Source organism: Neomonachus schauinslandi, chromosome X (genome assembly GCF_002201575.2).
Source record: "Neomonachus schauinslandi chromosome X, ASM220157v2, whole genome shotgun sequence".
Lineage (NCBI taxonomy): Eukaryota > Metazoa > Chordata > Mammalia > Carnivora > Phocidae > Neomonachus > Neomonachus schauinslandi.
In genome coordinates this window covers 25,224,993-25,237,848 of record NC_058419.1, presented here as the reverse complement: position 1 = coordinate 25,237,848, position 12,856 = coordinate 25,224,993, and the positions used below count along the sequence as shown (strand labels likewise).

Sequence of the window (12,856 nt, the reverse complement as noted above, 5' to 3'; positions counted from 1 at the left end):
TCTTTAATCCATTTTGGATTTACTTTTTGTATGGTTTAAGAAAGTGGTCCAGTTTCATTCTTTTGTGAGTTGCTGTCCAGTTTTCCTAACACCATATGTTGAAGAAACTGTCCTTTTCCCATTGGATATTCTTTCCAGCATTGTGGAAGATTAATTGAATTTAGAGTTGTAGGTTTACTTCTGGGTTTTCTATTCTGTTCTATTGATCTGTGTCTAGCATTGTGCTAGTACCATACTGTTCTGATTACTACAACTTTATAACTTGAAGTCGGAAATTGTGATGCCTCCAGCTTTGCTTTTATTTTACAAGATTGCTTTGGTTATTCAGGGTCTTTTGTGGTTACGTACAAATTTTAGGATTGTTTGCTCTAGCTCTGTGAAAAATGCTGGTGGTATTTTGATAGGTATTGCATTAAATGTGCATTTTGCTTTGGGTAGTATAGACATTTTAACAATACTTATTCTTCCAATCCATGAGCATGGAATGTCTTTCCATTTCTTTCTGTCATCTTCAATTTCTTTCATCATTGTTTAAAATTTTCAGAGTACAGGTCTTTCACCTCTTTGAGTAGGTTTATTCCTAAGTATCTTACTGTTCTTGGTGCAATTTCAAAGGGGATCAATTCCTTGATTTCTCTTTCTGCTGCTTCACTATTGGTGTATAGAAATGCAACAGATTTCTGTACATTGATTTTGTATCCTGCTACTTTACTGAATTCATTTATCAGTTCTAGCAGTTTTTTGGTGGGTTCTTTGGGGTTTTCTCTATAGAGTATCATGTCATCTGCAAATAGCGAAAATTTTACTTCTGTGCCAATTGGGATGCCTTTTACTCCTTTCTGTTGTCTGATAGTTGTGGCTAGGACTTTAAGCACAATATTAAATAATAGTGGTAACAGTAGACATCCCTCTCCTGTTCCTGATTGTAGAGGTAAAGCTCTCAGTTTTTCCTCAGTGATGATGATATTAGCTATGGGTTTTACATATATGACCTTTAATATGTTGAGGTATGTTCCCTCTAACCTACTTTGTTGAGGGTTTTTATCATGAATGAATGTTGTACTTTGTCAAGTGCTTTTTCTGCACCTATTGAAATGATCATATGGTTCTTATCCTTTCTTTTATTAATGTGGTGTATCATTATGATTGTTTTGTCAATACTGAACTACCCTTGCAACCCCGGAATAAATCCCATTTGATCGTGGTGAATCAGTTTTTTAATGTATTGTTGGATTCAGTTTGCTAGTATTTTATTGAGAATTTTTGTATCTATGTTCAAAAGGGATACTAGTTTGTAGTCCTCTTCTTTAGTGGAGTCTTTGTCTGGTTTTGGTATCAGGGTAATGCTGGCCTCATTGAATGAATTTGGACGTTTTCCTACCATTTCTCTTTTTGGAGTAGTTTGAGAAGAATGGGTATTAACTCCTCTTTAAACGTTTGGGAGAATTCCCTTGTGAAGACGTCTGGCCCTGGAGTTTTGTTTGTTGGTAGATTTTTTTTCATTAGTAATTCAATTTTTTCTCTTTTTTTTTTTTTTTTTTTTTTAAGATTTTATTTTTTTATTTGACAGACAGAGACACAGCGAGAGAGGGAACACAAGCAGGGGGAGTGGGAGAGGAAGAAGTAGACTCCCCGCTGAGCAGGGAGCCCGATGCGGGGCTCGATCCCAGGACCCTGGGATCATGACCTGAGCCGAAGGCAGACACTTAATGACTGAGCCACCCAGGCGCCCCTCAAGTCAGTGTTTTACTTGGTAAACATGTCTGAGACCATGCATCCCTGGCTGCTAAGCACCATGGCGGACAGGGCTAGAAAGGTAACAGCTTTATTTTGAGCAGGGGGCAAAGACAAGGCAGCACTTTATAGCTACATTGTAACTAGATCCTGCATCAATTTTTTCTCTTTTTTAAATTTAGATTCAATTAACCAACATATAGTACATCATTAGTTTCAGATGTAGTGTTCAACAATTCATCAGTTGCATATAACACCCAGTACTCATCACATTAGTCATTCAATTTCTTTGTTAGTTATGTCTGTTCAAGTTTTCTATTTCTGTTTCAGTTTTGGTGGTTTATATGTTTGTAGGAATTTATCCATTTCTTCCAGGTTGTCCAATTTGTTGTCATATAGTTTTTCATAATATTCTCATACAGTTGTTTGTATTTCTGTGGTGTTTGTTATTTTTCCTCTCCTGTTTGTGATTTTATTTATTTGGGTCCTTTCTCTTTTCTTTTTGTTAAGTCGGGCTAGAGATTTATCAATTTTATTGATCTTTTCAAAGAACCAGCTCCCAGTTTCCTTGATCTGTTCCATTGTTTTTTTTGTTTCTATATCATTTATTTCTGTTCTAGTCTTTATTATTTCTTCCTTTTGTCAGGTTTAGACCTTGTTTTTGTTCTTTTTTTCTACCTCCTTTAGGTGTAATTTTAGGTTGTTTATTTGATATTTTTCTTGCTTCTTTAAGTAGGTCTGTATTGCTATGTCCTTCCATAGCAATGAAGCAGCTTTTGCTGCTTCCCAAAGGTTTTGGACCATTGTGTTATCATTTTCATTTGTCTTCATGTATTTTTAAATTTCTTCTTTTATTTCCTGGTTGACCCATTCATTGTTTAGTAGCTTGTTGTTTAACCTCTATGTATTTGTAGTCTTTCCAAATCTGTTCTTGTGTTGACTAATGTTCATAATGTGGTCAGAAAAGGTGTATGGTATGATTTCAGTCTTTTTGTATTTGTTGAGTCCTGTTTTGTGACCTAATATGTGACCTGTTCTGGAGAAAGTTCCATGTACACTTGATAAGAATGTGTATTCTGCTGTTTTAGTATGGAGTGTCCTGAATACATGTGTTAAGTCCATCTGGTCTAGTGTGTCCATCAAAGCCTTTGTTTCCTGGTTTATTTTCTGTTTCGATGATCATCTCATTTCTGTCAGGGAGTGTTAAAATCCCCTACTATTATTGTATTATTATCCATTACTTCCTTTATGTTTGTTATTAATTGTTTTATATGCTTGGGTGCTCCCATGTTGGGTCCATAATTATTTACAATTATTGTATCTTCTTGTTGGATTGTCCCATTTATGATTGTATATTTCCCTTGTCTCTTTTTACACTCTTTGTTTTAAAGTCTATTTTGTGTGATATAAGTATTGCTATTCTGCCTTCCTTTTGACACCCATTACCATGATAAATGTTTCTCCAAACTCCTCACTTTCAATTTGCAGATATCTTTAGGTCTAAAAGGAATCTCTTGTGGGCAGCGTATAGACTGATGGGTCTTATTTTTTTCATCTATTCTGGTGCCTTATGTCTTTTGATTATTATTAAATATATATTTATTGCCATTTATTTATTTGTTTGTTCTTATTTCTGTAGGTTTTCTCTGATCCTTTCTTGTCTTTGTCACTTTTGCTCTTTCCTTTGTAATCAAACAGTCCCCTTTAATATTTCCTATAGGGCTGGTTTAGTAGTCATGAACTCCTTTAGTGTTTGGCAAACTGTTTATCTTTCTATTCTGAATGATTGCCTAGCTGGGTAGAGTATTCTTGGCTGCAGATTTTTTCCCATTCGGGATATTGAATATTCAAGCCACTCTCCTCTGGCTATCTAAGTTTCTGTTGAGAAATCTGCAGCTAGTCTTATGGGTCTTCCCTTGTAACTTAAGGGCTTCTTTTGTCTTGCTGCTTTTAAGTTCTTTTTCTTTGTGTCTATATTTTGCGAATTTAATTACAGTATGTCTTGGTGTTGACCTGCTTTTGTTGATTTTGATGGGAGTTCTCTGCCTCCTGGATGTGGATGCCCATTTCCTTCCCCAGATTAGGGAAGTTTTCAGCTATTATTACTTCAAATAAACTTGCCACCCCCTTACTCTTTCATCTTCTGGGACTCCTATAACACAAATGTTATTATGTTTGATGGAATCACTGAGTTCCCTAAGTCTACTGTCATGTTGCATAATCCTTCTGTCCCTCTTGCATTCAGCTTCATTATTTTCCATTATTTTATCCTCTAGGTCACGGATTCATTCTTCTGCTTCTTCCATCCTGCAGTTCCTTCCATCAAACGTATTCTGAACCTTGTTTATTGCATTCTTCCTCTCTGATTCTCTTTTAACTCTTTTATCTCTGTGGTAAAGGTCTCACTGATGTCTTCTCTTCTTTTCTCAAGCCCAGTGAATATCATTATGATTGTTGCTTTAAATTCTCCATTTGGCATGTTACTTATATCTGTTTTGCTTAGATCTCTGGCTGTGACCTTTTCTTGTTTCATCTGTGATAAATTCCTCCATCTTGGCATTTTGTCTAAGTCTCTGTCTTCTTCTGTGTTAGAAAAGCCAGTATGTCTACTGCTCCTGAAAGTAATGGCCTTAAGAAGCAGTCATGTAGTGCCCAGGGCCTGGTGCTTCAGGGGGTGTCTCCAGTGTGTGCTGTGTGTGCTCTGCTGTTGTGTTTTGGCTGCTCTGTCCTTCAGGCCAGTTGTCTGCAGAGGCTTTCCTTGCCTTCAGTGGGCAGTGTTTGTTCCCTGGCCTGAATGTGGTGAGTTTTAACTAGGTGTACTCTGGTCTGGTCTGTTCTTGAAATGAGACCTGACACCAACTCCATCAGAACCGAGGCCCTGCAGAACTCTCTGGTCAGGAAACGTGGTGTGGGCAGGGGTTTGTGCTGGTCTTCGAGGGGCAGGAGCCCACTGTGCTTGGATTGAGGCAAGCTTGACTGAGAAGGGCAGTCCTGACCAAGGGCACGGGGTGAGGCCTGGTGTAAGCAAGTTAGGCAGCCCGAGTCAGCGCTGTGCTACTTCCCACAGGTGGCTCTGTGTTTATGCTGATGGGCGGAGGAAGGAAGTGATGGCAGAGCAGGCGCCTTTGTTCCCAGGGAGGCTTCTCAGGTGAACACTGCCTCTGAGAAGAATAAACAATCTACCCCCTGTGTGCCCCAAGCATTCTTCTCAGATCACTGTTTCCAAGCTGTCTGCCCCAGGGTTGTCTGCCTGCCTTCTCTCCAGGAGCAGTGCAGTGCCCTCCAGGCTCTATCCCAGCCAAACCCTCTGACCTTTAAAACTCTAGGCTTTAAGTCCTACTGGTTGTAGGAACTCATGAAATTCATCCCCTCTCGTTTTCCAAGCCAAAGGCTTTGGGAAAATGTTTTCCTTGTGCATTCCCCTGTGTGTGAGCCTAGAGTCCTCCTACTCTGCTGCCATCTTACTCTCCTCCCCATAGACTTCTTTATCCAAAATGAGAGAGGTGCTGATTATCATTACAATGGCAATCATATTACAATATGTAAATTATGAAATCAACATGTTGTACACCTTAAATTTATGCAACGTTATATGTGAAATATACTTTTAAAAATATCAAAGTAAATGGAAACTTTAAAAAAATATTAAGAAAAATCAGAGATGATGACTTTCTTTTCAAGAAATAAAAAAAAAAAAATCAAACCTGGAGTCCCTCTGAAACTCATAGATCACAAACCCAGAAAAATATAGGGCTAGTTAAAACCCTGATATGTGACATGCATATATATCTATTGCCTAAGGATGATTTATATCATGATGATTATGAAAGGTTAAAATAGATTATTTGTATTTAGTTTTTACATCAAAAGCCACTCTGTTGGTCAGATTGGCTCTCTTTCAAGTTCTTGATAACTAATTAGTTGTGTGACTGTAGGGAACTTAGCCACTTTTCTCCTTCTTCTGGGACTCCTATAATATGTATATGTTGTTACATTTGATGGAGTCACGTTCCCTGAATTTATTCTTGTTTTGCATAATTTTTTCTCTCTTTTATTCAGCTTGATTACTTTCTATTACTCTGTCTTCTACTTCACTAATTCATTCCTCTGCTTCTTCCATCCTGTTGTGCATCCTATCCAGTGAGTATCCTTATCATCATTGCTTTAAATTCTCTATGAGGTATGTTACTTTTCTGTTTTGGTTAGATCTCTGGGGTTGGCCTTGTCCTGTTCTTTCATTTGGGATAAATTTCTCTGTGTCCTTATTTTGTCTGCCTCTCTGTTCTGATTCTGTGTGTTAAGAACATTAGCTTCGTCTTCTGCTGTTGAAAATAGTGATTATATGAAAAGGAGGTCCTGGAGTACCTTGCAGTGCAGTGTCCTCTGTTCATGAGAACCTGGCACTTCAGGAGAGTATCTTATGTGTATTGCTTACAGCTTACTCTTTCGTCTGAGTCACTTCTTTTCAGTGCAGTTGTCTGCCCTGACTCTCTGCCTATTGTGGGCTGTGCTTACTCTCTGTGGTGTTAGTGGGACTCAGGCAGGCCAGCTCTGAGGGTTCATGCCTGCTGGGGAAACTGGGAGTGGGTCGGTGGTTTTAGCATAATTTGTGTTGGTCCAGTAGTCATATGCCAGACCCCCTGAGATGCTGTGGTGGCTGGGAGCTGTGCACTGGGGTGGCCAGTGATGTGAGGCTGTGTGCAGCACATGGTAATGGCTGGGCATACCTGAGCCTGGTGTGTGAAGGTGGCTGGTATGCACCTGGTCATGGCAGTGCAGCTGGGCCATACCTGGTGGCTGTTCACTGTGGGGCAGCAGGGTTAGTCCTGCAGTTGCTGTGCATCAGGCAAATGTGAAGGTGTTTCCTGCAGCTTTAACAAAATTTGCCCTCAGCCCAGGACCTAGGCTAGCAGGCTTGGAGTGGGCAAGTCCTCAGGAGCAGTTGTGGGCATGATGTACTGCTATCAGGTTAGGCAGCAAGTGTTTGTGCAGCCCCACCTCCCACAGATGGCCCTGTGTTTTTGCTGGGTGGGCAGGGGAAGAAAATGGCACCTGTCAGCTTCCTTGTTTTCAAAGAAGTTCTTCAACGTGGTTTGAAATCAGTATGAACAGATCTATATCCCATTTGCCTGTGACATTATGTAAACTCCCATTTTTATGTTGCCTCTCTGTGCAGGGCTGCCATGTCTTTAAGGGTGGCACCCACCTATCACTTGCCCTTCAGCTTGCCCAGTGCTGAGTCAGCTGACTTTTAAAGCTGCAGGCTCCAAGTCCTGTTGGTTTTACAAACTCATGGAATTCAGCTCCTCTTGTTTTGAAAACCAAAAGTTTTGGGGATTAGACTTCCTCTTGTGAACTTGGTGCAAGGGCACATTTCTCTGCCTTCTCTGTGTGTGCAGCTCCCTCCCTCCAATGGCCAGCCTCCCTCTACTTTTCTGACTTTCCTAGACTTTCAGATGCTGCTCCTTCTCTATATTTATTTTTGGAGTTTGTTCTGCCAGTCTTCAGATTGCTCTCTGTTTTATTGAACTTGGATACATAGTTTTAAACAGGGGATATGTTGAGCTCAGGGTCCTTCTACTCTATCATCTTCCCAAGTCCCTCCTCTGTACCACCTGTAGTGGCTATATACTTTTGACCCAAATGAAAAAGTTCAATTTTTTCTTGCTGATCAAAAATCCTGTACAATGATGAACTATTATTCTATTTCTGATGATTTACAACTATTTCAGAACAACACTCATTATCTTTTTGCAAGAAAGTTTCTACTAGCTTCTGTATTAATGTTAGTATTTTAGGTAATTGTATTAAAGCAGATACTTTAAGTACATTAAAAAATGAAAACAAATAATTTATGATTTCATGAAAATCTAAGCTAAATTTAAAGACTGCTAATGATTATCTGGAACTAATGCATAGTAGAAAGCACGTTGAAACATCTTTAATCTTTAGAAAGCACATATTAATTAAGGAACATCTTTTTTAAAAAGAAAATGTTGAATACAATGCAGCAAAATAGAGGCATTCTGCAAAACTGAAATAAAAATGGTAATAATTTATTTTCTAAACAGAATTGTAAAAATTAAATTCTTATAACATAAAGTTGGGTGAAAAGTCACCATGACTTGAAAGAGAATACATTTTTAAGGAAGTGCAATATTATTCTGATTTTTATCTAGTTTTATAAGTTTTATGTGGAGCAACTGTAAACCATTTAATTGAAACAAGGATAAAAGAACTCAAGTAATTCCATTTTGCTCATTTTTATTGTGACTTATAGCTTTAGGAATTGTATAACAGAACAAAACTCATCTGTCAGGTGAATGTAGACAATAGTGGTATACAATTACAGGCATGCTTATGAAAGAAACCAATAAATATTGCTACAAATGTAAAATTTATATCAGTACTTGGGATATCCAAAGTGCTATACAGATTTACAGAATAAAGCTCATAGTTTAAAAAACCACTTTTGTTCACCAAAGGACACTATCAAGAAAGTGAAAAGACAACCACCAGAATGAGATAAAATATTTACTAATCATACATATGAGTTTAATATCCAGAATATGTAAAGAACACTTACAATTCAACAACAAAAAGACAAACAACCCAATTAAAAATGGACAAGGAATTTGATTAGATTTTTTTCAGAGAAGATATGCAAATGGCCCATAAGCATATGTAAAGAAGTTCATCATTATTAGTCATTGGAGAAATGCAAATTAAACCACTTAATATCTCTTCATACCCAATAGGATGACTGTAATTAAAACAACAACAATGAGAAATAGCATGTCTTGGCAAAAATATGAAGAAATTAGAAGCCTTGTACAATATTGTTGAGAATGTAAAGTGGTTCAACCATTGCAGAAAACTATACAGAATTACTTTTAGGTATATACTTGTGAATTGAAAACCCAAAATTTGTATATGAATGTTATTACCACTATTATTCATAATTGCCAGAAAATGAAATCAATCCAAATATCCATCAACTGATGGATGGATAAAGAATATGTGGTCTATTCAGTTATAAAAAGGGATGAAATTCAGTACATGTTCATGCTACAACATGGATGAACCTTGAAAACACTGTGATAAGTGAAGGAAACCACACAAATGGTCACATACTATTCGATTTATTATATATGAAACATCTAGAATAAGTAGAAACAGAAAGTAGATTGGTCATTGATGAAGGCTGAGAGTAAGGAGGAATGGGGAGTGATTAACTTAATGGGTACAGTGTTTCTTTTTTTAAAAAATATTTTATTTATTTATTTGAGAGAGAGAGAATGAGAGAGAGCACATGAGAGGGGGGAGGGTCAGAGGGAGAAGCAGACTCCCTGCCAAGCAGGGAGCCCGATGCAGGACTCGATCCATGGACTCCAGGATCATGACCTGAGCTGAAGGCAGTCGCTTAAGCAACTGAGCCACCCAGATGCCCCCAGTGTTTCTTTTTGGGGTGATGAAAATGCTTTTGAAATAGAGGTGATGGTTGCACAACACTGAGAATGTACTAAATGTGAGTGAATTGTACACTTTAAAATAGTTAATGGTCAGGGGCACCTGGGTTGTTCAGTTGGTTGGGCATCGGCCTTCAGCTCAGATCATGATCCTGGAGTCTCTGGATCAAGCCCTACGTTGGGGGACTGGGGGGGGGTCCCTGCTCAGGGGGGTGTCTGCTTCTCCCTCCACCCCATCACGTTGCTCATGCTCTTTCTCTCTCTCTCAAATAAATAAATTTAAAAAATGGTGAATGGTCAATTTTATATTATATAAATTGTACCTTAATACAAACATTGGGAAGAGTTCATAGGACTTCTTAAATCAGGTAGAAGCATACTTTGGATTCATATTTTAGGTGAAATTCAATAACCTACACTGATTAGATACAAGTGAAATAATGTTTTTCTGATAGACCTGGTTGATCAAGATTTAGGAAACTTGAGTCTTGGGTTCCTCAGTCACTCTTGAGGTGTGTGATCTAAGAAAAGTCATTTATCTTCTTTCTGCCTTTGTAGTTTTACCTGTTAGCCTGAAAGAATTGTAAGAAGCAAATCATCTTCTCTTATATGAGTGATTTTATGTATGTAGGGAAAGGGGCATTGTGATTACCACTTGAAAGGATGAGTAATGTGAAGAGCTTCAGAGGATAGTCCAGAAAATCAATTCAAAATGTAGGAAATATAGAAAGTAGCTCTTTCAAGCATAGTGAAGGAGGAAGAGAGGCAAATGAGCATATCTGAACCATTCTGATCATCTAAGAAAATATTTTGGGGCGTTGTTGAGGATTCCCTCAGAGATTACTTCTCCTGAATCTTCATTCTCAGCACAAATTCTTTTGAGAGTTAAATGTTAGAAAACTTTTCTCCTTTGTCACTTCAATTGGCATTTTAATAAATTCTCTCAACATTCTTCCTTTTGACCTGGCTCTGCCAGGAAGGTAAGGATGAAATCACCCCAAAAAGAATTTATTTATGTATGAGCTCAGCTATAAAGTGGATCACTTATTTTTATCCTACTGCTTTCCTCTCTTTTGTGGAATAGTGTTTGAAATAGCGTTTGAAATTTTCTCTAAATGTTGTATATGTGCCCAGAGGCTATTTATAACATTGGGTGCATTTATGAACCAAAGAATAAGTAAACACCTCCTTTCTGCTGTTTTGAATATCTGCAATCTCATTTCCTATTCAAAAATTGTGGAGTATTGTACTGTGCTTTCAGATAGCTTCTGGGTCCAGACTCAGAGGTGACTACATTTCAGTGGAGGATGACATGATTAAAGTGTATATTCAGAAGATATGATCTTGTAATATTTTTTATACAAAATTTCCAATGAAGTTAATAGGAGATGTGTACATGGACTGATTGCAGATTTTGGCTCATTATATACTTTTTGAAGTGATTTAGGATTCTTTGAGATGAAAAGTGGTATATAAATATAATACTCCACAAATTTTTTTATTATGGTATCTTTCAAACAAATTGCAGCATAGAACATTTTGCAAAGATGGACAGTACAACTTTCATTAAATAATAAGAGTAGGAGAAAGATGAAGCAAAATAAGGAAAGGAAATAGAAAGGACAGCCTTGAGTGACATTGTAAAAGAGGTGGAGATATATATGGATATAACTGTAAATGGTTATTAACAATATTAATGATACATTAGTTCTGTTGGCTTAGCAATTTATTTTGAAATAATTTCTAATGTCAAATATTCATATTTGATTTAGATATATTGTGTCAAAGAAAAAATATACAATTTAACCTAAGCAGTGCCCTGAGTTACTCAAATTAGTTAAAAAAATGTTTTTTGACTTTAATTCAGAGGGAGGAAAGATGGTGGAGGAGTAGGGGACCCTATTTCAACTGGTCCCCAGAATTGAGCTGGATATCTACCAGACCACTCTGAGCACCCACAAAACAAGCCAGAGATATAAGAAGATCTGGATCTCTACAAGCAGAATATCGTAGGCGGTTTTGAGGTATGAAGAGGGGAGCCGTGATTCCGCGGGCAGATATCGAAGCACAAACGGCAGCGGGAGGGTGCCTGGCCGTGGGGATCCTACACCGCCAGTGAGTGACAGCCTCGCGCGCTGGGGACTGGGCACTCGCAGACTGGTAGCAGCAGGAAAAGGACTTTAGGGCAGCCTCCAGGGCAGAAAACCGGAGCGGCGGGGTCCCGCAAGCGAACTGGGAGTGGCTGGAGGTTTTAGAAGCACAAAGAGCAGAGACATGCTCTGACCTGGAGGCAGGACTGGGAATGCTGTGGAGGGGTGCACAACCCAGGACACTGCAGTTTATAGCAGCACAGACAGAAACGGAGACGGTGTGGCCTGGAGAGCTCACTGAAGAACAGACTGCGAACTCTCTGCTCTGAGGCAGAGGGTTGGAAATGGTCTCTTCTGCTCTGACTCGTGGAAGAGACGCAGAAAGCCACCAGGGAAAGCTGTCAGAGAACAAAAGCCCCCAAAACTGATTCCCGCTGAGCCCATCCCCCACCACAGGGGGACAGGGCAACTCCACCCAAACAGGGTTGCCTGAGTAACAACATGACAGGCCCCTCCCCCAGAAGACAAGCTGGGAAAACAAGAGGCCAGCAACCCTAAGATCCCAAGAAAACAGGTGCATCTTGCTTGGGTTCTGGTCAATAATTTGGACTCTATACATTCCCTCAACCACCCATCAACAGAATGACTAGGAGGAGGAGCCCCCAAAATAGAAAAGACTCAGAGATTATGACTTATGCCCCAGATTTACAAATGGATGCAGAAATAACCAAGATGTCGGAGATGGAATTCAGGCTAGCAATTATGAAGACAATGGCTAGAATGGAGAAACCAATTAATGGCAACAGAGAGTCTCTAAGGGCAGAAATGAAAGCTGAACTGGCAGAATTTAAAAATACTATCGATGAGATCCAATCCAATCTAGATAATCTAACAGCTAGGGTAACTGAGGCAGAAGAGAGAATAAGCGAACTGGAAAATAATATAATAGATAAAAAGGAAAAAAGAGGAAGCCAGGGAAAAACAACTCAGAATCCATGAAAATAGAATCAGAGAAATAAGTGACACCGTGAGGCATTCCAATGTCAGAATAATTGGAATCCCGGAGGGAGTGGAGAGAGAAACAGAACTACAAGCGTATTTGAGCAAATCGTAGCTGAGAACTACCCTAATCTGGGGAATGAAACAAACATTCGCATCCTAGAGGCAGAGAGGACCCCTCCCAAGATCAAGGAAAACAGGCCAACACCCCAGCATGTAATAGTAAAACTCACAAATCTTAGAACCAAGAAAACCATCTTAAGGGCAGTTAGGGGGAAGAGATTCCTTACGTACAGAGGGAGGAACATCAGAATAAAGTCAGACCTATCCACAGAGACGTGGCAAGCCAGAAAGCCCTGGCAAGACATATTCAGGGTACTAAACGAGAAGAACATGCAGCCAAGAATACTTTATCCGGCAAGGCTTTCATTTAGAATGCATGGAGAGATGCAGAGCTTCCACGACCAGCAGAAACTGAAAGAATATGTGACCACTAAGCCAACCCTGCAAGAAATATTAAGGGGGGTTCTATAAAAGGAGAAAGACCCCAAGAGTGATCTACAA

At 39.0% G+C, this 12,856-nt stretch overlaps 1 non-coding gene across 1 annotated transcript; it reads right to left on the bottom strand.

Moving 5' to 3' along the window:
• Positions 1-1,759: 1,759 nt before the first annotated feature.
• On the bottom strand, positions 1,760-1,890 carry LOC123323519. Its single transcript, XR_006539453.1, has one exon. It is a non-coding gene; the product is annotated as a small nucleolar RNA SNORA63 (small nucleolar RNA).
• Between the last annotated feature and the right edge of the window lie 10,966 nt (positions 1,891-12,856).